The sequence below is a fragment of the Aquarana catesbeiana genome, linkage group LG01 (genome assembly GCF_042186555.1).
Source record: "Aquarana catesbeiana isolate 2022-GZ linkage group LG01, ASM4218655v1, whole genome shotgun sequence".
Classification (NCBI taxonomy): Eukaryota; Metazoa; Chordata; class Amphibia; order Anura; family Ranidae; genus Aquarana; species Aquarana catesbeiana.
In genome coordinates this window covers 849,311,128-849,333,073 of record NC_133324.1, presented here as the reverse complement: position 1 = coordinate 849,333,073, position 21,946 = coordinate 849,311,128, and positions in this window count along the sequence as shown.

Genomic DNA, 21,946 nt, shown 5'->3' with positions numbered 1-21,946 from the left:
TTTGTACAGTAAACGTTTATGGGGAACTGTGTCAATGCTTTCGCAGAATTCCAATACACCACGTCTACGGGCCTTCCTTTATCTAGATGGCAACTCACTTCCTCATAGAAGGTTAATAAATGGCTTGGCAAGAACAATTCTTCATAAATTGATACTAATTACTGCTACCAGTCTCATTACTAAAATCTTGTATACAGTCCCTTATCATCCCCTCCAAGAGCTTGCATACTATTGATGTTTGGCTAACTGGTCTGTAATTCCCAGGGATGTATTTTGGGCCCTTTTTAAATATTGGTGCTATGTTGGCTTTTCTTTAATCCGCTGGTACCATTCCAGTCAGTAGACTGTCCTTAAAAATTAGGAACAATGGTCTGGCAATTACTTGACTGAGTTCCCTAAGTACCCTCGGATGCAAGCCATCTGGTCCCGGTGATTTATTAATGTTAAGTTTCCCAAGTCTAATTTCAATTCTGTCCTCTGTTAACCATGGAGGTCCTTCCCGTGATGTGTCATAAGGTTGAACACTGCAGTTTTGGTTACTGAAGCCCCCCAATTTCCTTGTGAAGACCAAGGAGAAGAATAAATTCAATACCTTCGCCATCTCCCCATCCTTTGTAACCAGATGTCCTTCCTCATTCTTTGTGGGGCCAATATGGTCTGTCCTCCCTTTTTTACTGTTTACCTACTTAAAGAATTTCTTGGTATTTTTTTTTTGCTCTCCTCCGCTACGTGTCTTTCGTGTTCTATCTTAGCCGCCCTTTACATATCTTGTTGCATTCTTTATAAAGTCTGAATGCTGATGATGATCCCTCAACCTTGTATTTTTTGAAAGCCTTCTCCTTTGCTTTTATATGCCTTTTTACATTATAGTTAAGCCATCCAGGACTTTTGTTCACTCTTTTGAATTTATTACCCAAAGGGATGCATTGGCTAATGCCCTTATTTAATATTCTCTTAAAGCAAACCCATCTCTCCTCCATGTTCTTTTTTGCTAAGATTTTATCCCAATTCATGCCTTCTAACAAGGTTCGCAGTTTAGGGAAGTACCATTTGTATTTTTAGGCACCAGTTCTGAAATTCGAAAGGCCCCAAAAATAGCTAAAATAAATACTGAAAAAGTCTGAAAAAGAACAGCCTCATAAGATGAAAAACAGATAGATCGAGTAGCAGCGCATAATCTGCTCAAAATAGGCAACGCTATAGTTTGTCTATTGTCAACCTGAAAATGAAACTTCTTGTAGCCTTTAGGTGCCTGGTGTATCCATTAGTTTAAAGAAAAAAGTAACACCAGCCAACAATTTTATTACATGAGTGTAAGAAAACTGTTGCTCCATTAATGAACATAAAAAAGCCAGCACACTCGTTTCTGTAGGAAAGTTGCACGGAAAACCCCAAAAATGACAAAACTGCACCCCACTTTACCAGGACTTGGCATATTGGGACCATGTCTGTGGCGCCAGGGATTTCCTAATAGCTTGAACAATAGAAATTTGTAGTATATAACATAAGTAATCCAGACAGGGGAAACCCTCTGTGTCTGCGTTGGGAAAGAGGCTCCTGAAACAAGAAAACTGAAAACGGGATATGGGATCTGGAATTATTTTTCCCAGGTAAATATTGAAGTTTAACCCAAACATTAAGCTTTAGGCATAATAAAAGACCCTTAACAATTTGATCACATAAATAGATTTTGAGGACAAACAATTCACTGCATATAGGACGCCTTTATTGTCAGTGTGAATAATTATGCTCTTATTTACAAAATGCCAACCCCATATTTCAAATGCCACAACGACAGGAAACAGTTCCAGCAACACAATACTTTGTGTCACATTGTTTGAGATCCAAGATTTTGGCCATGCAGCACAACACCAATGAGTGTCCCATACAGCTGCACAACCTATGGAGTCGGCTGCATCGTAAATAAATTCATTTCTGCTGCGGAAATAAAGTCCTCCTGAAAGAATGACCTCCCATTGTATTCTTCTAAGAATTGGGAACAAACAATAAGATCATCCTTAAAGGGCAAGTTTTCCTTTGTACACTTTGTTTCTTCTAAATTAAAGCTCCCCTATGCATCAATATGGCATTCATGTACTTTTTTTTGCAAAAATATAAAAACTAAAGTCACTTACTTTTCTTGTCCTAATCCACGTTTCTATTAGTAATGTCTTCATCCTGATCAGACTTTAGGTCATGGCACAGGAAGGAGTTGACCAGCTGACCTCATTAGCACATGCCCTGCATCATCCACCCTCCTATTCCCAGGTGCACGTTTTTTAAATGAAATGCAATCAATCAGTGATCACCCTTCTCACTAAATACACAATCAGTTTGCATAGTGTATGGCCATCTTTATATAAGTATATAGGAGGGAGTGGACAGAAACACTGAGCTTTCAACCCTCGTTCGCAACTCTGCATAGCGGAAACTCGCATTCCCACATGCGTTTTTTTGTGAGGGGTAAGGCGTTCTGGAGCATTTTCACTCATCACACATAGGGCAGCCCATCCACCTGAATGTGCTGCCCTACACACAGCAATCGCCTCAAAAAAGCTTCAGGACTATTTTTTAGAGTGGAGCTTGGTGCGTTTTTTACGGCGATTTTTGGTGCAGTGCCTTTGTGAAATGCAAAGAAAGCACAGATGTGAATGGAGCCTTGTTGTTCTTGTGTTATCGCACCGATTTCACTTTCAGGACCCATTCTGGGAGCGCACATTTTGTGTCTTGTTTTTCCTGTGACACGCATAGGGCAGCCCGTTGATTTCAATTGGCTGCAGTACATGTGGTTAATGGGACATTTTGGCATTTTGTGGGTTGTGTTTTTTACTGTGCGTAGCAGCATTTGCCCCTCATTTTTTCACATGGCAAAATATGTGTTTGCTTCTGTGTTTGGTGTGCCATTAACAATTAATGGCACTGAAAGCGTAACCAGTAATTTTAGGTGCATAAATATGGCTATACACTATGCAATCTGATTGTATATTGTGTATTTAGTAAGAAGGGTGATCACTGATTGATTGCATTTCATTTAAAAAAATGTGCACCTGATCAGCTGGTCGACTCCTTCCCATGTCATGACCTAAAGTCTGATCAGGAAGAAGACATTACTAATGGAAATGTCTGGAAACATGGATTAGGACAAGAAAAGTAAGTGACTGTAGATTTAATGGAAAGTTTTGATATTTTTGCAATCGACATTATTATTCTAATCGACATTATTCTAGTTGTGAATGCTAATAAGCCCAAAAGGAACTGAAGTTCTTTTAGAAGGACTTTTCTTTTCCTTAAAGTGGCAACAATTGCATATTTTATACAGTGTACCTTATCCAGTGGCAAACTAAACTCCATGCTTATGGTATCAATATGAATCCCCAGGAATTCAATGGATTCCTGACCTAGCTGGCCAAATAGTTTTTTCATGTGTGAGTGGGATGCCAAAAATGTTAGCAATCAACATAAATAACTTTAATAACTGTACACTCAGAGAAGAACTGGCTGGGCCTATAAAAAGAAAATCATCTAAATAATGGATTATACTGTCAAAATCAGCCTCATAACTTAAAACCTAGTCCAAAAAATTGAACATTTTTCAAAATATGCACATGACACAGAGCACCCCATTGGCAAACACATGTTGTAGTAATATTGCCCTTGGAAGAAAATACCTAAAGCGTTAAAAGCTTCCAGAGATATTGGCAAAAGCAAAAGGCAGATTGAATGTATGCTTTTGCCATTAGGGCACCTTTCCCAAGCTTTTTAATCTTAAAGTGATTGTAAAGCTTCGATGATTAAAAAAAAAATAACAAACATGTCATACTTACCTTCCCTGTGCAGCATGTTTTGCACAGAGTGGCCCCGAACACCATCTTCTGGGGTCCCTCGGTGGCTCTCATGGCTCCTCCCACATCAGATAACCCCCTAGGAGAAGCGCTCTCCCAGGGGTTACCTTGCAGGCATGCTCCCGAGTCCATTATTTGGCATCCATAGCTGACGAATGTATGACACGGCCCCGCCCCTGGCACCTGCCAATGGCTGCGCATCTATCAATCTATCCAATCAAGAGCCCAGAACCCCTGGCAGAGAGACAGCGTGTCCCCACCGGGTGAAATTCCAGGGTTCGGGTAAATGAAACGGGGGGGCTAGGGGGCCGGTCACTGCCAGGTGTTTTTCATCTTAATGCATAGGATGCATTAAGGTGAAAAAACATGAGGGTTTACAACCCATTTAACAATAGCTTTCTCAAATGAACAATATGAAACTGAAGACAAGTAAAAATCAATCTAATCATTAAGAGAGCTTCCTTTAGGAAAAGAAAGGTGATGTATAAGGTGGAACAAATTATGCTGTTTCCTTGGCACCACCCCTAGAGGCGAGATTCTAAAATTCTCGAAAGGGGAAATGAAAACTACCCTCTGCAATTTCCTTCTACAGCTTATCCTTAACAACCTGAGAATGCTCAAACACAGATTTTACATATTTAACCACTGTACAACCTACACCACACAATTTTGGCAATTGAAAGCCTGACTGGAAACCATTAATGAGGAAGGACGCTGTCTCCCTGTTTGGATACTTGTCCAATCACGGTTGCATATTTGCTAATATCACTGGAGTAGATGCTTTTTTTGAAAAAGATCCTGTTACATTGACCCAGTACTGCTGGCTCTTTTGAAACACCTTGCCACAGGGTGGTACCTGAACAATGTGAGCATTCATGCTTATACTTACAAGCTTTACTCCATTTGCATTGGCTCTCATTGTAAGCAAAGTATTTACCCTTTCTGTAGGGAGAATTAACAGGAGAAGCAACAGACTGTTTAGCAGGGGGATCTTTTGAACATAACATTAGATTAAGCCATAACCCCACGTATTTCATCCCCCACTTCAGGCTAGAATGGACGGATAACTTCTGACGAAACAATTTGTCATCATTAAACCAACCCATTCCACTAAAATTATTATATGCTTCCAGAACATTCTCTAGGTGTTGAAACAAAAAAGAACAAAGTTCAGGGTGCTTTTCACCCAGCACACTTGAAAAAATACAGTAAGACTGTTACTAATTACTGAATGACCTGGGCGCCTGCTTGCACCTTTCCTTCTCTTGATTGGACTCTGATTTTTTTCACTACGATAATTAAATTCCCTTGCAGATGGTAACAGAGATAATAAGTTTATAAAATCACCCCTCCACATTTTCTCCTTTAAAGAAAGGGATAAATAAAAATCCAGTTGGAGAAATCTCACAAGGGAGAACGTCCTCAAAGCATGCCTCTGGGACAGCTGGCAAATGCACATTACTGTTCAATAGGGATGAGCCGAACACCCCCCGGTTCGGTTCGCACAAGAACCCGATAACGGACCGAAAATTTGCATGAACATTAGAACCCCATTAAAGTCTATGGGACTCGAACGTTCAAAATCAAAAGTGCTTATTTTACAGGCTAATTTGCATGATATTGTCCTAAAAAGGGTTTGGGGACCCAGGTCCTGCTCTAGGGAACATGTATCAATGCAAAAAAAAGTTTTAAAAACGGCCGTTTTTTTCGGGAGCAGTGATTTTAATGATGCTTAAAGTGAAAAAAAGTGAAATATTCCTTTAAATATCATACCTGAGGGGGTGTCTATATTATGCCTGTAAAGTGGCACGTGTTTCCCGTGCTTAGAACAGTCCCTGCACAAAATGACATTTTTAAAGGAATAAAAGTCATTTAAAACTGCTTACAGCTTTAATGTAATGTCCAGTCCCGGTAATATGGATGAAAATCAGTGAGACAAATGGCATGGGTACCCCCCCAGTCCATTATCAGGCCCTTTGGGTCTTGTATGGTTATTAAGGGGAACCCCGCACCCAAATTAAAAAAAGGAAAGGCGTGGGGCCCCAGGCCCTCTGAACAGCAGGCGGTGCTAACAAGACAGGGACTATAGGTTTGTTGTTAAGTAGAATCCCTTTGTAATTTTGAACTGGTACATTTTTAAAATGTAGCTCCAGCCAAAAAATCTATTTTTAAGCTTTTTGGAAAACATAGGGAAGGGTTATCACCCCTGTGACATTTGTTTTGCTGTCTGTGCACCTCTTCAGAAGATTTTACCTTACTTTCTGTCCCAATGACAAATGTTTTTGAAAATTTGGGGTTTTAATGAAACAAGGATTGGTGATAAAGCATCAGTGGAAAGGAGACACGTTTTTCCCATATTAACTCTTACAGGAGAGAATTTACCTTCCTAGGGGTAGATTTCATCTCACTTCCTGTTGTCTTCTTCCGCTTGCAAGTAGGAGTCATTTGTAAGTTGGATGTTTGAAAGTAGGGGCCTGCCCTATATACTCTGCAGAAATTGGGGCCTTAGGTGTTGGTGTTGCCACAACACTGTAAGCCCTCACAGTTACTCTTGGTGGGCGCAGGAACAGGCTCTGCTGTGAAAAATTAGATCAAAAATTGTAATTATATGCCCCTGTTAAACAGGGTCCGAAAAATTGGGCCTTTGATGGTGGTGGTGCTGGTGCCACAACACTGTAAGTCCTCACAGTTACTCTTGGTGGGCGCAGAAACGGGCCCTGCTGTGAAATATTAGATCAAGAATTGTAATTACATGCACCTGTTGAACAGGGGCATAAAAATTGGGCCTTTGGTGGTGGTGGTGTTGCCACAACACTGTAAGTCCTCACAGTTACTCTTGGTGGGAACTGGAACGGGCCCTGCTGTGAAATATTAGATCAAGAATTGTAATTACATGCACCTGTTGAACAGGGTCAGAAAAATTGGGCCTTTGGTGGTGGCAGTGGTGGTGTTGCCACAACACTGTAAGTCCTCAGAGTTACTCTTGGTGGGAGCTGGAACGGGCCCTGCTGTGAAATATTAGATCAAGAATTGTAATTGCATGCACCTGTTGAACAGGGGCAGAAAAATTGGGCCTTTGGTGGTGGTGGTGCTGGTGCCACAACACTAAGTCCTCACAGTTACTCTTGGTGGGCGCAGAAATGGGCCCTGCTGTGAGATATTATATCAAGAATTGTAATTACATGTCCCTATTGAACAGGGGCAGAAAAACTGGGCCTTAGGCACTGGTGCCACAACACTGCAACCCCTCACAGATACTCTAGTTGGAGTGCAGGAACTAGCCCTGCTGCAAAGAATTGCATCAAAAATTGTAATTACACGCCCCTGTTAAACAGGGGCTGAAAAATTGGGCCTTAGCCACTGGTGGTGGCGCCCAGAATCAAAGATATTCTTACAAGCTATCAGCATGATCATTGAGGAGGAAGAGGATAGTCACTCAGCATAACAGGATAGTCACTCAGCATCAGCATAGGCAGTCTTGAAGGGATCTGACATTTCAGGAAAAAATATTTGGTTACATCAGTATCAGGTGCTTGGTAGCTGGTAGTGATCCAAGACTGATTCATTTTTATGAAGGTGAGTCGATCAACCGAGTCGGTGGACAGGCGCACCCTGTGATTGGTTACAAAACCTCCAGCAGCACTGAATGAAAGCTGGATGCAGGACAGGCCAGTAGCTCAATTGCATACTGTGCAAGCTCTGGCCAGTGATCCATCCTCAAGACCCAGTAACCCAGAGGAGTTTCGGTGGGAAAGGTGTCCAAGTCAGATCTTGCCCCTAGGTATTCCTGCACCATGTAAAACAGATGCTGGCGATGGTTGCTGGAACCGATCATACCTTGGGGCTGCGGACTAAAAAATTGTCTGAATGCATCAGTCAGAAGGCTCCTTCTTTGACTGACCGAAGCCTCAGCAACACGTTGTCCAGGAACAGGAGTTTGTAACCTCCCAGTCTCTGGGAACGCATTGCACAAACCTTTCTGCAAGGCCCCCCGAAGATGTTTCATCCTCTGCTCTCTCTGCGCCAGCAAGATAAGGTCCGCAACCTTACCCTTGTAACGTGGATCAAGGAGGGTTGCCAGCCAGTATTAATCCCTCTCCTTGATACCACGAATACGAGGATCCTTCCGCAGGCTTTGCAGGATCAGGGAGGCCATGCAGCGTATGTTTGCAGATGCATTCGGTCCGGAGTCCTCTGGGTCACTAAGGATGACATGATCCGCAGCCACCTCCTCCCAGCCACGTACAAGTCCATGGCTTTCTTGGGACTGTAAATGATCCCTTAAAGACTGCTGCTGATGCTGAGTGCCAGGCTCCACCTCCATGCTGACACAATCCTCCTCTTCCTCCTCCTCCTCCTCGTCCTCTTCCTGTGTGATCGGCAGGCATGCAGGAACACTGTCTGGATAAAGGGGGCCTTGAGAGCTAAGGAAGTCCTCCTCTTCCTGCCTCTGTTCTGCCTCAAATTCCCTGTCCATTATTCCACGCAGCATGTGCTCCAACAGGTGGACAAGGGGGACAGTGTCACTGATGCATGCACTGTCACTGCTCACCATCCTTGTGGCCTCCTCAAATGGTGACAGGACAGTGCATGATCATGGCCCACGCCCCCATGGCGTGGGGAAAAAAAACAAGCTCCCCTGACCCTGTCCTGGTGCCATAGTTGCACAGGTACTCATTGATGGCCCTCTGCTGCGTGTGCAGCTGCTGCAGCATGGCCAAGGATGTGAGCCAAACAGGGCACATGGGTCATTTGTCCCTGTCGGAGGACGGAGAGGAGGTTGGTGCCATTGTCGCAAACCACCATTTCTGCCTTAAGTTGGCGTGGCGTCTACCACCTCTGAACCTGCCCCTGCAGAGCTGACAGAACCTCTGCCCCAGTGTGGCTCCTGTCCCCCAAGCACACCAGCTCAAGCACCGCATGGCATCTTTTGGCCTGCATACTTGCGTAGCCCCTTGAACGCCTACGGAGCACCGCTGGTTCCAAGGACAAAGCACAGGAAGGGGCCATGGAGGAAGAAGAAGAGGAGGGGGTGAAGGAGAGAGGTGTGTCACAATCACCAGTAGTAGCATTTTGGAGGAGTGGTGGCAGAACAACCTCCAACACTACTGCACCTTGTCCTACATCCTTCCCAGCTGCCAGCAGAGTCACCCAATGTGCCGTGAAACTTAGGTAACATCCCAGTCCATGCCTGCTGGACCATGAGTCAGCGGTAATATGCACTTTATTGCCCTTTCCAACGAGGCATGGACATTGCCTTCCACATGCCGGTAGAGAGCCGGAATTGCTTTCCGTGAGAAAAAGTGGCATTTGGGTACGTGCCACTGAGGAACTGCACATTCCACAAACTCACGGAAGGGGGGGAGTCTACCAACTAAAAAGGTAGCAGTTGGCATTCAACCGCTGGGCATGTGGATGGCTGGGAGTGAACTTCTTTTGGCGGTGCAGGGAAATTTGCCTGGTACAATCTGACGTCGGTGTACCGATAGCAGATTGCCCACAAGTATATATAGTTACATAATTAGTAAGGTTGAATAAAGACACCAGTCCATCCAGAGTGAGTGTGGGTGCGTGTCTACAATTAACCCTATTTTTTATTTAAGGTACCCATATAGCGCTGTCAATTTATGTAGCCCTCCACACATACATCGCACGTTCACATTGGTCCAGACCCTCAATGAGCCCACAATCCAAGGTTCCCAACTCACATTCATTTACTAGGGCTAATTTTGGACAGAAGCCAAGAAACCTACCAGCATGTCTTTGAAGCGTGGGAGGAAACCGGAGTACCCGGAGGAAACCCACGCAAGCACAGGGAGAACATGCAAACTCCAGGCAGGTAGTGTCATGGTTGGGATTTGAACCAGCGACCCTTTTTACTGCTTGGCCAGAGTGCTAACCACTACACCACTGTGCCACCCAAAGTATCTGGCTGTGACACACCTAATTCTACACATTCATTCCTTTCAGTGCAGGTCTCAGAGAGGACTGAAGGTATAGTGGGGTTGGAGATCTCGGCTGATGAGGAGCAAGGAGAGGTCCTCTTTGTTCTTTGGTGTGGGTCTTTTAGGTACGCTTGCCAACGAACTGCATGGCAGGTCAACATATGTCTGGTCAAGCATGTGGTGCCCAAGCGGGAGATGTTTTGGCAACACGAGATACGCTTGAGACATATGTTGCAAATAGCAGCAGTGCGATCAGATGCACTCGTCTCAAAAAAGGGCCACACCAAAGAACTTTTGGAATAACATGCAGAGACAGCAGCGCCCTGCACATTCGGAGCTTTGCGGTGTGATGCAGTCAGTGTGCTGCCCTTAAGATGGCCCCTGGAGGGCATCCTGCCTCGTTGGTGATGTGCCTCCTCCTCCTCCTCTCTCCTATCAGGCACCCATGTGGAGTCAGTGACCTCATCATCCCCTCCCTCCTCATCATTGGAGCAAACCTGGCAGTATGCTGCAGCAGGGGCAACATGACTGCCAGATTGCTGTCCTCCTTGGGCACCCCCTCTGTCTGGGCTCACATTACTGCCTTCCTCTAGCTGAGTACCATCATTGGAGCCTTCAAAAGGCTGGGCATCCACCTGGAGCATGTACCCAATACTGTGGTCAAACAGTTCGGGGGACTCCTCAGGAGGACATGATGGGGCTAGGGAAGGAGTGACTGATTCTACTGAGCTGAGGGAAGAGGCCGGCTTGGCAGCTGCTTTACCAGACAAAGTACCCTGAGCATGGGTGAGAGAGGATGAGGAGGATGAGGATGGCTTGGTCATCCACTCGGCTCAACACGGCCAGCTGCCGAAAAAAAGGCCAAGCGTGCCCCACGGCCACGTGGTGATGAGGATGCACCGTGTCCACGACCAGCACTGTTGCATCTAGACTCAGAGCCTGCTTGATCTCTTTTATTGGCTTGTGACTGTCTGCCTCTCCTTGTTGGCCTTCCAGACATACTAATGGCCTGCAGTGAGATGTAGCTGCATTAAGCTGGGATATATATTAGACATGTGCATTCGTTTTCGTCCGAATGCATTTTCGTCCGAATTTCAGGTATTTTCGTTATCGTTTTAACAAACGATAACGAAAGTGCAGAGTCCGAAAAACGAAAGATCCGACATAAACAAATGCTTTATTTTCGTTTTCGTTGCTACAACAGTTCGATATAGATAGGAGATTCGACATGATGATGACAATAACAATCTGTGTCCATCAAACCTGTGGTTGAATGTGCCTAACCTTAGCTCTATTAGTCCAAGATTATTCTACATAGAGAGAAAAAATTTGACGTAGAGAGAAAAGATTCGACGTAGGGGAGTAAAGATTCGACGTAGGGGAGAAAAGATTCGACGTAGGGGAGGAAAGATTTGACGTAGGGGAGGAAAGATTTGACGTAGGGGAGGAAAGATTTGACGTAGGGGAGGAAAGATTTGACGTAGGGGAGGAAAGATTTGACGTAGGGGAGGAAAGATTTGACGTAGGGGAGGAAAGATTTGACGTAGGGGAGGAAAGATTTGACGTAGGGGAGGAAAGATTTGACGTAGGGGAGGAAAGATTTGACGTAGGGGAGGAAAGATTCGACGTAGGGGAGGAAAGATTCGACGTAGGGGAGGAAAGATTCGACGTAGGGGAGGAAAGATTCGACGTAGGGGAGGAAAGATTCGACGTAGGGGAGGAAAGATTTGACGTAGGGGAGGAAAGATTCGACGTAGGGGAGGAAAGATTCGACGTAGGGGAGGAAAGATTCGACGTAGGGGAGAAAAGATAAATAAAAATAATGATGATGATGAATGTTATTGGCTGATTGTAACCAAAGAGGTGGAGCAGTAAAATAGCTAGAACTAAGTACACACGTACTTTGGCTTATGGTGTCTGTTGAAAGTTCTAAGAAGATTCGACGGAGCAGGTAAACTATACGGCATTGTACAGTTTAGCTGCTCCGTCGAATCTTCTTTGAACATTCGACAGACACCATAGACCATCAATGACAGATTCGACCTCAATTTGGATTTTCGGACGAATGCAATTTTTAACGAAAAACGAAATAAATAAAAACGAATTTCGGGAGTAACTAAATACATTTATTTTTGAGACGAAAACGAAATTCCGAAACGAAATATTTCAGTGTGCACATGTCTAATATATATATATATATATATATATATATATATATATATATATATATATATATATATATATATATATATATATATATATATATATATATATACTGATACTGCATCTAGCAAAATCAACCACCAGTCTTCTACAGGTAGCTTTAGCTGAACACTGTGCAGAGGTTGCACTACACTAACTTGTAGCTTTAGCTGAACACTGTGCAGAGGACGCACTACACTAACATGTAAATAATGTAGCTGCCTACGGTAATGATAGGATCAGAAAAACACCACCAATCTTCTACAGGTAGCTTTAGCTGAACACTGTGCAGAGGTCACACTACACTAACTTGTAGCCTTAGCTGAGCACTGTGCAGAGGTCGCACTACATTAACTTGTAGCTTTAGCTGAACACTGTGCAGAGGTCGCACTACACTAACTTGTAGCTTTAGCTGAACACTGTGCAGAGGATGCACTACACTAACGTTTAAATAATGTAGCTCCCTGAGGTAGCGATAGGATCAGGAAAACACCACCAACCTTCTACAGGTAGCTTTCGCTGAACACTGTGCCAAGGTCACACTACACTAATGTGTAAATAATGTAGCTGCCTGCGGTAGTGATAGGATCAGAAAAACACCACCAATCTTCTACAGGTAGCTTTAGCTGAACACTGTGCAGAGGTCGCACTACACTAACTTGAAGCTTTAGCTGAACACTGTGCAGAGGTCACACTACACTAACTTGTAGCTTTAGCTGAACACTGTGCAGAGGCCGCACTACACTAACTTGTAGCTTTAGCTGAACACTGTGCAGAGGTCCCACTACACTAACTTGTAGCTTTAGCTGAACACTGTGCAGAGGTTGTATTACACTAACTTGTAGCTTTAGCTGAACACTGTGCAGAGGATGCACTACACTAATGTTTAAATAATGTAGCTCCCTGTGGTAGTGATAGGATCAGGAAAACACCACCAACCCTCTACAGGTAGCTTTAGCTGAACACTGTGCCAAGGTCGCACTACACTAATGTGTAAATAATGTAGCTGCCTGCGGTAGTGATAGGATCAGTAAAACACCACTAATCTTCTACAGGTAGCTTTAGCTGAATACTGTGCAGAGGTCACACTACACTAACTTGAAGCTTTAGCTGAGCACCAGGCAGAGGTCGCACTACACTAACTTGTAGCTTTAGCTGAACACTGTGCAGAGGTCGCACTACACTAACTTGTAGCTTTAGCTGAACACTGTGCAGAGGTTGCACTACACTAACTTGTAGCTTTAGCTGAACACTGTGCAGAGGTCGCACTACACTAACTTGTAGCTTTAGCTGAACACTGGGCAGAGGACGCACTACACTAACGTGTAAATAATGTAGCTGCCTACGGTAATGATAGGATCAGAAAAACACCACCAATCTTCTACAGGTAGCTTTAGCTGAACACTGTGCAGAGGTCGCACTACACTAACTTGTAGCTTTAGCTGAACACTGTGCAGAGGATGCACTACACTAACGTTTAAATAATGTAGCTCCCTGCGGTAGTGATAGGAGCAGGAAAACACCACCAACCTTCTACAGGTAGCTTTAGCTGAACACTGTGCCAAGGTCACACTACACTAATGTGTAAATAATGTAGCTGCCTGTGGTAGTGATAGGATCAGAAAAAACATCACCAATCTTCTACAGGTAGCTTTAGTTGAATACTGTGCAGAGGTCACACTACACTAACTTGTAGCTTAAGCTGAGCACCAGACAGAGGTCACACTACACTAACTTGTAGCTTTAGCTGAACACTGTGCCGAGGTTGCACTACACTAACATGTAATGTAGCTGCCTGCGGTAGTGATAGGATCAGAAAAACACCACCAATCTTCTACGGGTAGCTTTAGCTGAACACTGTGCAGAGGTCACACTACACTAACTTGTAGCTTTAGCTGAACACTGTGCAGAGGTCACACTACACTAACTTGTAGCTCTTGTAGCTTTAGCTGAACACTGTGCAGAGGTCGCACTACACTAACTTGTAGCTTTTGCTGAACACTGTGCAGAGGTCGCACTACACTAGCTTGTAGCTTTAGCTGAACACTGTGCACTGTAAATACTGTAGCTGCCTGACTTTGGCACTAATAGGATCAGAAGAACACCAGCAATTTTCTTCAGGTAGCTGTAAATACTGTAACAACACCTGCCTGGCTGTCAGTAGGAAGATAATAACAGGAACGGATCTAGCTAACCTGATAAACTGAATACAGTGTGTGTGTGTATATATATATATATATATATATATATATATATATATATATATATATATATATACACAACACCTGGGATTCATATATATACACACAACACACTGTAAGTGCAGCTAACTGACTGACTGTCCTGCCTAATCTGACTTAAATCAAATGACACTGTCTCTCTGTCTCTGTCTCTCAACACTGGAACACACTACACAGGGCCGACGTGCAGGCGGCCTTATATAGTGCGGGTGTGTACTAAACCCCCGGAGCCATAATTGGCCAAAGCCACCCTGGCTTTGGCCAATTACAGCTCTCTGTACAGACAGTGCTGTGATTGGCCAAGCATGCTGGTCATAGTGCATGCCTGGCCAATCATCAGCCAGCAATGCACTGCGATGCCACAGTGAATTATGGGCTCGCTCGAATTTGGTGCGAACGGCCCATATCGTTCGCAATTCGGTGAACGACTGAACAGACGATGTTCGACTCGAACACGAAGCTCATCCCTACTGTTCAATATATCAAAACATAAATAATATAAATAAAAATAAAATAAAAATAAATAATTCTCTTCCAGTCCCCATAAACTCTTCTCTACCTTCAACTCTCTACTTTGTCCTCCACCGCCTCCACCCACTGACTCACTCACTGCCCAGGAGATCGCTAATCACTTCAAAAACAAGATTGATACAATCCGTGATGAAATCTCCACTCTACAGGTATCTCCCCCAGCTAAGACCCCATGTCAACAGGTACAACCGACACTCCCCTTTTTCAAATCTGTTACTACAGATGAAGTTGCTAAACTCTTTTCTATCACCCACCTAACCACCTGTCCCCTGGACCCTATTCCCTCTCAAATGCTACGGTCGCCCTCTGACCCCATCCTACACACTCTAACCCATATCTTCAATCTCTCCCTCACCTCTGGCATCTTCCCCCAATGCTCTAAAACATGCACTGGTCACCCCCATACTTAAAAAGCCGTCCTTGGACCCTACCAATCTTAACAACCTACGCCCTATCTACTTGCTCCCCTTTTCCTCTAAACTACTTCAGCGCCTGGTTTACTGAGTGACCACCTCATTAAAAACAACCTTCTTGATCCCCTTCAATCTGGATTTCGCCCTCAACACTCCACAGAAACTGCTCTTTTAAAACTCACAAACGACCTACTAACTAACTGCAAAAACCAACGGACACTATTCTGTACTCCTACCTCTGTATCTCTCAGCTGCCTTTGACACGGTTGATCACCCCTCCTCCACAAAAAACTTTACTCCCTCGGTCTCCGTGATTGTGCTCTTCAGTGGCTCTCATCCTACCTATCCCAATGCACCTTCAGTGTCACTTACAATTCTACTTCCTCCACTCCTCTTCCCTTCTCTGTTGGGGTCCCCCAAGGTTCTGTTCTTGGACCTCTTTTATTTTCAATCTACACCTCTTCCCTGGGTCAGCTGATAGCCTCTCATGGCTTTCAATATCATTTCTATGCTGACGACACACAAATCTATCTCTCCACCCCTCAACTCACTCCATCAGTCTCCTCACGCATCACTAACTTACTAACCGACATATCTGTATGGATGTCACACCACTTCCTCAAACTAAACTTGTCCAAAACCGAGCTTATAATATTTCCTCCCCCACGTGCCTCTTCCCCTGACTTCTCTGTCAAGAGCAATGGAACAACCATCCACCCATACCCACATGTCAGGGTGCTAGGTGTTATCCTGGACTTTGAACTCTCCTTTCGGCCCCACATCCAATCACTTTCCAAAGCTTGCCGCCTCAACCTCCACAACATCTCTAAACTACGTCCCTTTCTAACCAATGAAACCACAAAGCTCCTGATTCACTCCCTGGATATCTCTTGCCTCGACTACTGCAACTCCCTCCTCATTGGCTTACCTTTAAATAGAAAGACTGCCTCTTCTTCTAATGGCGGCCCTTCTTCAAAGGCCATGTAACTCAGGTTGCAGGAGGAGCCTTTCTTCTCTCCAGCACCAAGCTTCTTCTTTAAGGCACTGTAAGCACGTCTTCCTGGTAACCTGCACCACTCTGCCGACCCGCCACCATTCTCCTAGTTGCCACGCTGGCACTCTGTTCCATCCCTGGTCACTGTTCTTCTGTGGCAAGCTGCAAACATTGCTTCAGCCAGTCCTTGACACCACTTGCCTGTGCCTTCTACAGACCTTTCCTCAGCAGGGACTCCATTCTCTTCTGTATTAATGCTCTTCTGCTGGATAATAATCAGACAAATCCCTAGGGATGCAGCCCCTTTATATACAATCTCACACCACTTCCAGAATTTTCCACCTTACCTAATTGGTCACTTTACCTAAGCCCACAAGTGAGGTGGAAATTTTTTAAAGAGACAGCACCCTATTACTAATAAGCTTCCATGCTAACTAGTTTAAATGTAACTATTTTTTATTGGCGAAAGCAGCCATGTGCCAATGCGAATGAGACAAAATAATGGTCCACTCAGGCATAATGACCACAACAAGTGTACAGACCTGGAAACATAAGTGTAGAATTGTTGCTATTAGAGAGCCCAATAGTCATGTTAAAGTTAGCTTTTTCTGCAAGATAATTACATAGAACCCTACAAACGTACAGTATCTCACAAAAGTGAGTACAACCCTCACATTTTTGTAAATATTTTATTATATCTTTTCATGTGACAACACTGGAGAAATGACACTTTTCTACATTGTAAAGTAGTGAGTGTACAGCTTGTATAACAGTGTAAATTTGCTGTCCCCTCAAAATAACTCAACACACAGCCATTAATGCCTAAACCGCTGGCACCAAAAGTGAGTACACCCCCAAGTGAAAATATCCAAATTGGGCCCAAGTGTCAATATTTTGTGTGGCCATCATTATTTTCCAGTACTGCCTTAACCTTCTTGTGCATGGAGTTCACCAAAGATTCACAGGTTTCCACTGGAGTCCTCTTCCACTCCTCCATGATGACATCACGGAGCTGGTGGATGTTAGAGACCTTGCACGCCTCCACCTTCTGTTTGAGGATGCCCCACAGATGCTCCATAGGGTTTAGGTCTGGAGACATGCTTGGCCAGTCCATCATTTACCCTCAGCTTCTTTAGCAAGGCAGTGGTCCTCTTGGAGGTGTGTTTGGGGTCGTTATGTTGGAATACTGCCCTGCAGCCCAGTCTCTGAAGGGAGGGGATCATGATCTGCTTCAGTATGTCACAGTACATGTTGGCATTCATGGTTCCCTCAACCAACTGTTGCTCCCCAGTGCTGACAGCACTTATGCAGCCCCAGACCAAGACACTCTCACCACCATGCTTGACTGTACTCCTCACCTGGTTGCTGCCACACGCGCTTGACACCATCTGAGCCAAGTTTATCTTGGTCTCATCAGACCATAGGACATGATTCCAGTAATGCCCTTAGTCTGCTTGTCTTCAGCAAACTGTTTGCGGGCTATCTTGTGCATCATCTTTAGCAGACCAATTTGATGCAGTGTGCGGTGTATGGTCTGAGTGCTGACAGGCTTACCCCCCACCCCTACAACCTCTGCAGCAATGCTGGCAGCACTCATATGTCTATTTGCCAAAGACAACCTCTGTATATGATGCTGAGCATGTGCACTCAACCTCTTTGGTTAACCATGGCGAGGCCTGTTCTGGGTGGAACCTGCCCTGTTAAACCGCTGTATGGTCTTGGCCACCATGTTGCAGCTCAGTTTCAGGGTCTTGACAATCTTCTTATAGCCTAGGCCATCTTTATGTAGAGCAACAATTCTTTTTTTCAGATCCTCAGAGAGTTCTTTGCCATGAGGTGCCATGTTGAACGTCCAGTGACCAGTATGAGAGAGTGAGAGCGATAAAAACAAATTTAACACACCTGCTCCCCATTCACACCTGAGACCTTGTAACACTAATGCCCCGTACACACGGTCGGATTTTCCGATGGACAATGTCCGATCGGAGCGTGTTGTCGGACATTCCGACCGTGTGTGGGCTCCATCGGACATTTTCCATCGGATTTTCCGACACACAAAGTTTGAGAGCAGGCTATAAAATTTTCCGACAACAAAATCCGATCACGTCAATTCCGACCGTGTGTGGCCTGTTCCAACGCACAAATTGCCACGCATGCTCAGAAGAAATTCAGAGACGGAACAGCTCGGTCAGGTAAAATTAGCGTTCGCAATGGATACAACACTTTTGTCACGGTGCAATGTTAAAAATGGTTTAATACAGCGCACTCTCTTCTTCTTTATAATGTGAGAAGAATGAAGTAGTTTTGCTGCTCATATTCACACAGACTTCTCACAAACTTATTTCTTTATTATTTATCAGGATTCCCTTAATATATTTTGATTTGTCACATCTGACAAAAATATTTTTATTATTTTTTTTTTTAAAGGCAGTTTTATTTTAGATTTTAGGTTTGTATTTTTTCCAAGGCTGATCTTTGTTTTATTTTATTTTTAGTTTTACTCCAGAATATTTTTGTGTGTGTTTTGTGTGTCAAGTTACCACAACACCATTATTATCTTGCATTATTTAAACTCAAGGAGATTGCTTGGTGTTGGTGTCCCTTGTTAATTTCATATAGTATTTTTGAAATGTACCTGAATCCTCATAAACAAAATGTCCTTTTTGAAGGAAAAAACACATAGGCAAGTATAATTGAAACCAAAAATCCTTTATTAAGGGCTCAGAACCAAACAAAGAGGAAGGCAACACTGGATAAACAGCAGAAATTAGCGAAACCTTGGACCCCCAGGGCAGACATCAATTCTTGAACATCAAAATTGGTGACCTGAGGAGTCCATATGTAAGGGAGTGCAGTCTGGTCCAGAAGTCCCAGAGATCCGGAAAGCAGCAGATGACATCTGTGTCCCCAGGCTGTGGTACCACAAGAGGCTGCATCTTTTGCCAGACCAGACTAGATCCAGGGTCATCACTTTCTGGTCTTCCTTCCACGCTTCATTCCCGGCTGTGGCTCTGCTGTTGGAGATGTGGCAGGAGGAGGAGTAGGACCTGGAGGAGGAGGAGGAGAAGTAGAAGGATCTGGAGGAGGAGGAGGAGGAGGAGGAGGAGGAGGACCATGTGTGAGGTCACAAATGTGGGTATCAGATGTTATTTGGCCCCTCAACCCCTTATTGAGAGCTTCCAAAATTAATGACTCACACATGAGTTGTTGGTCCTCCTCCATCCGCTGCATTTTACACGCAATTATGCCAGCAAAGTCCTCCTCCACAGTGTGTGGTGCTCCCAGGGCCTCTGTAGCCTTCCAAAAGAGGCCTATGGCAGCCTCCTCTAGGGTACTCCTCTTCCTGCCACTTTCTCTTTGCAGGTGGATGGGAGGGACCTGCATATCAGGCAGCCTGCTCGGCCCGGCCAGCTCCTGGATGCGACTTCCCTGTGTATGAAAAAGGGACATGGTTTTAGTTTTTGCATCATCAATCACAATCATAAATTAGTACTCCAAACTAAAATCTAGTTAACATCATTGATTGGACAACCTGAACTATGGCTCAACATGTAGTAAATACTGTAGCTGCCTGACTTTGGCACTAATAGGATCAGAAGAACACCAGCAATTTTCTTCAGGTAGCTGTAAATACTGTAAAAACACCTGCCTGCCTGTCAGTAGGAAGATAATAACAGGAACGGATCTAGCTAAACTGAATACAGTATATATATATATATATATATATATATACACAACACCTGGGATGCATATATATATACACACAATACACTGTAAGTGCAGCTAACTGACTGACTGTCCTGCCTAATCTATCTAACTTAAATCAAATGACACTGTCTCTCTGTCTCTGTCTCTCAACACCAGAACACACTACACAGGGCCGACGTGCAGGCGGCCTTATATAGTGTGGGGTGTGTACTAAACCCCCTGAGCCATAATTGGCCTAAGCCACCCTGGCTTTGGCCAATTACAGCTCTCTGTACAGACGGCGCTGTGATTGGCCAAGCATGCTGGTCATAGTGCATGCTTGGCCAATCATCAGCCAGCAATGCACTGCAATGCCACAGTGAATTATGGGCTCGCTCGAATTTGGTGCGAACGGCCCATATCGTTCGCAATTCGGTGAACGACCGAACAGACGATGTTCGACTCGAACACGAAGCTCATCCCTACTGTTCAGTATATCAAAACATAAATAATATAAATAAAAATAAAATAAAAATAAATAATTCTCTTCCAGTCCCCATAAACTCTTCTCTACCTTCAACTCTCTACTTTGTCCTCCACCGCCTCCACCCACTGACTCACTCACTGCCCAGGAGATCGCTAATCACTTCAAAAACAAGATTGATAAAATCCGTGATGAAATCTCCACTCTACAGGTATCTCCCCCAGCTAAGACCCCATGTCAACAGGTACAACCGACACTCCCCTTTTTCAAATCTGTTACTACAGATGAAGTTGCTAAACTCTTTTCTATCGCCCACCTAACCACCTATCCCCTGGACCCTATTCCCTCTCAAATGCTACGGTCGCCCTCTGACCCCATCCTACACACTCTAACCCATATCTTCAATCTCTCCCTCACCTCTGGCATCTTCCCCAATGCTCTAAAACATGCACTGGTCACCCCCATACTTAAAAAGCCGTCCTTGGACCCTACCAATCTTAACAACCTACACCCTATTTCCTTGCTCCCCTTTTCCTCTAAACTACTTCAACGCCTGGTTTACAACAAACTAAGTGACCACCTCATTAAAAACAACCTTCTTGATCCCCTTCAATCTGGATTTCGCCCTCAACACCCCACAGAAACTGCTCTTTTAAAACTCACAAACGACCTACTAACTGCAAAAACCAACGGACACTATTCTGTACTCCTACTTCTGTATCTTTCAGCTGCCTTTGACACGGTTGATCACCCCTCCTCAAAAAAAACTTTACTCCCTCGGTCTCCGTGACTGTGCTCTTCAGTGGCTCTCATCTTACCTATCCCAATGCACCTTCAGTGTCACTTACAATTCTACTTCCTCCACTCCTCTTCCCTTCTCTGTTGGGGTCCCCCAAGGTTCTGTTCTTGGACCTCTTTTATTTTCAATCTACACCTCTTCCCTGGGTCAGCTGATAGCCTCTCACGGCTTTCAATATCATTTCTATGCTGACGACACACAAATCTATCTCTCCACCCCTCAACTCACTCCATCAGTCTCCTCACGCATCACTAACTTACTAACCGACATATCTGTATGGATGTCACACCACTTCCTCAAACTAAACTTGTCCAAAACCTTATAATATTTCCTCCCCCACGTGCCTCTTCCCTTGACTTCTCTGTCAAGAGCAATGGAACAACCATCCACCCATCCCCACATGTCAGGGTGCTAGGTGTTATCCTGGACTTTGAACTCTCCTTTCGGCCCCACATCCAATCACTTTCCAAAGCTTGCCGCCTCAACCTCCGCAACATCTCTAAACTACGTCCCTTTCTAACCAATGAAACCACAAAGCTCCTGATTCACTCCCTGGATATCTCTTGCCTCGACTACTGCAACTCCCTCCTCATTGGCTTACCTTTAAATAGAAAGACTGCCTCTTCTTCTAATGGCGGCCCTTCTTCAAAGGCCATGTCACTCAGCTTGCAGGAGGAGCCTTTCGTCTCTCCAGCACCCAGCTTCTTCTTTAAGGCACTGTAAGCACGTCTTCCTGGTACCCTGCACCACTCTGCCGACCCACCACCATTCTCCTAGTTGCCACGCTGGCACTCTGTTCCATCCCTGGT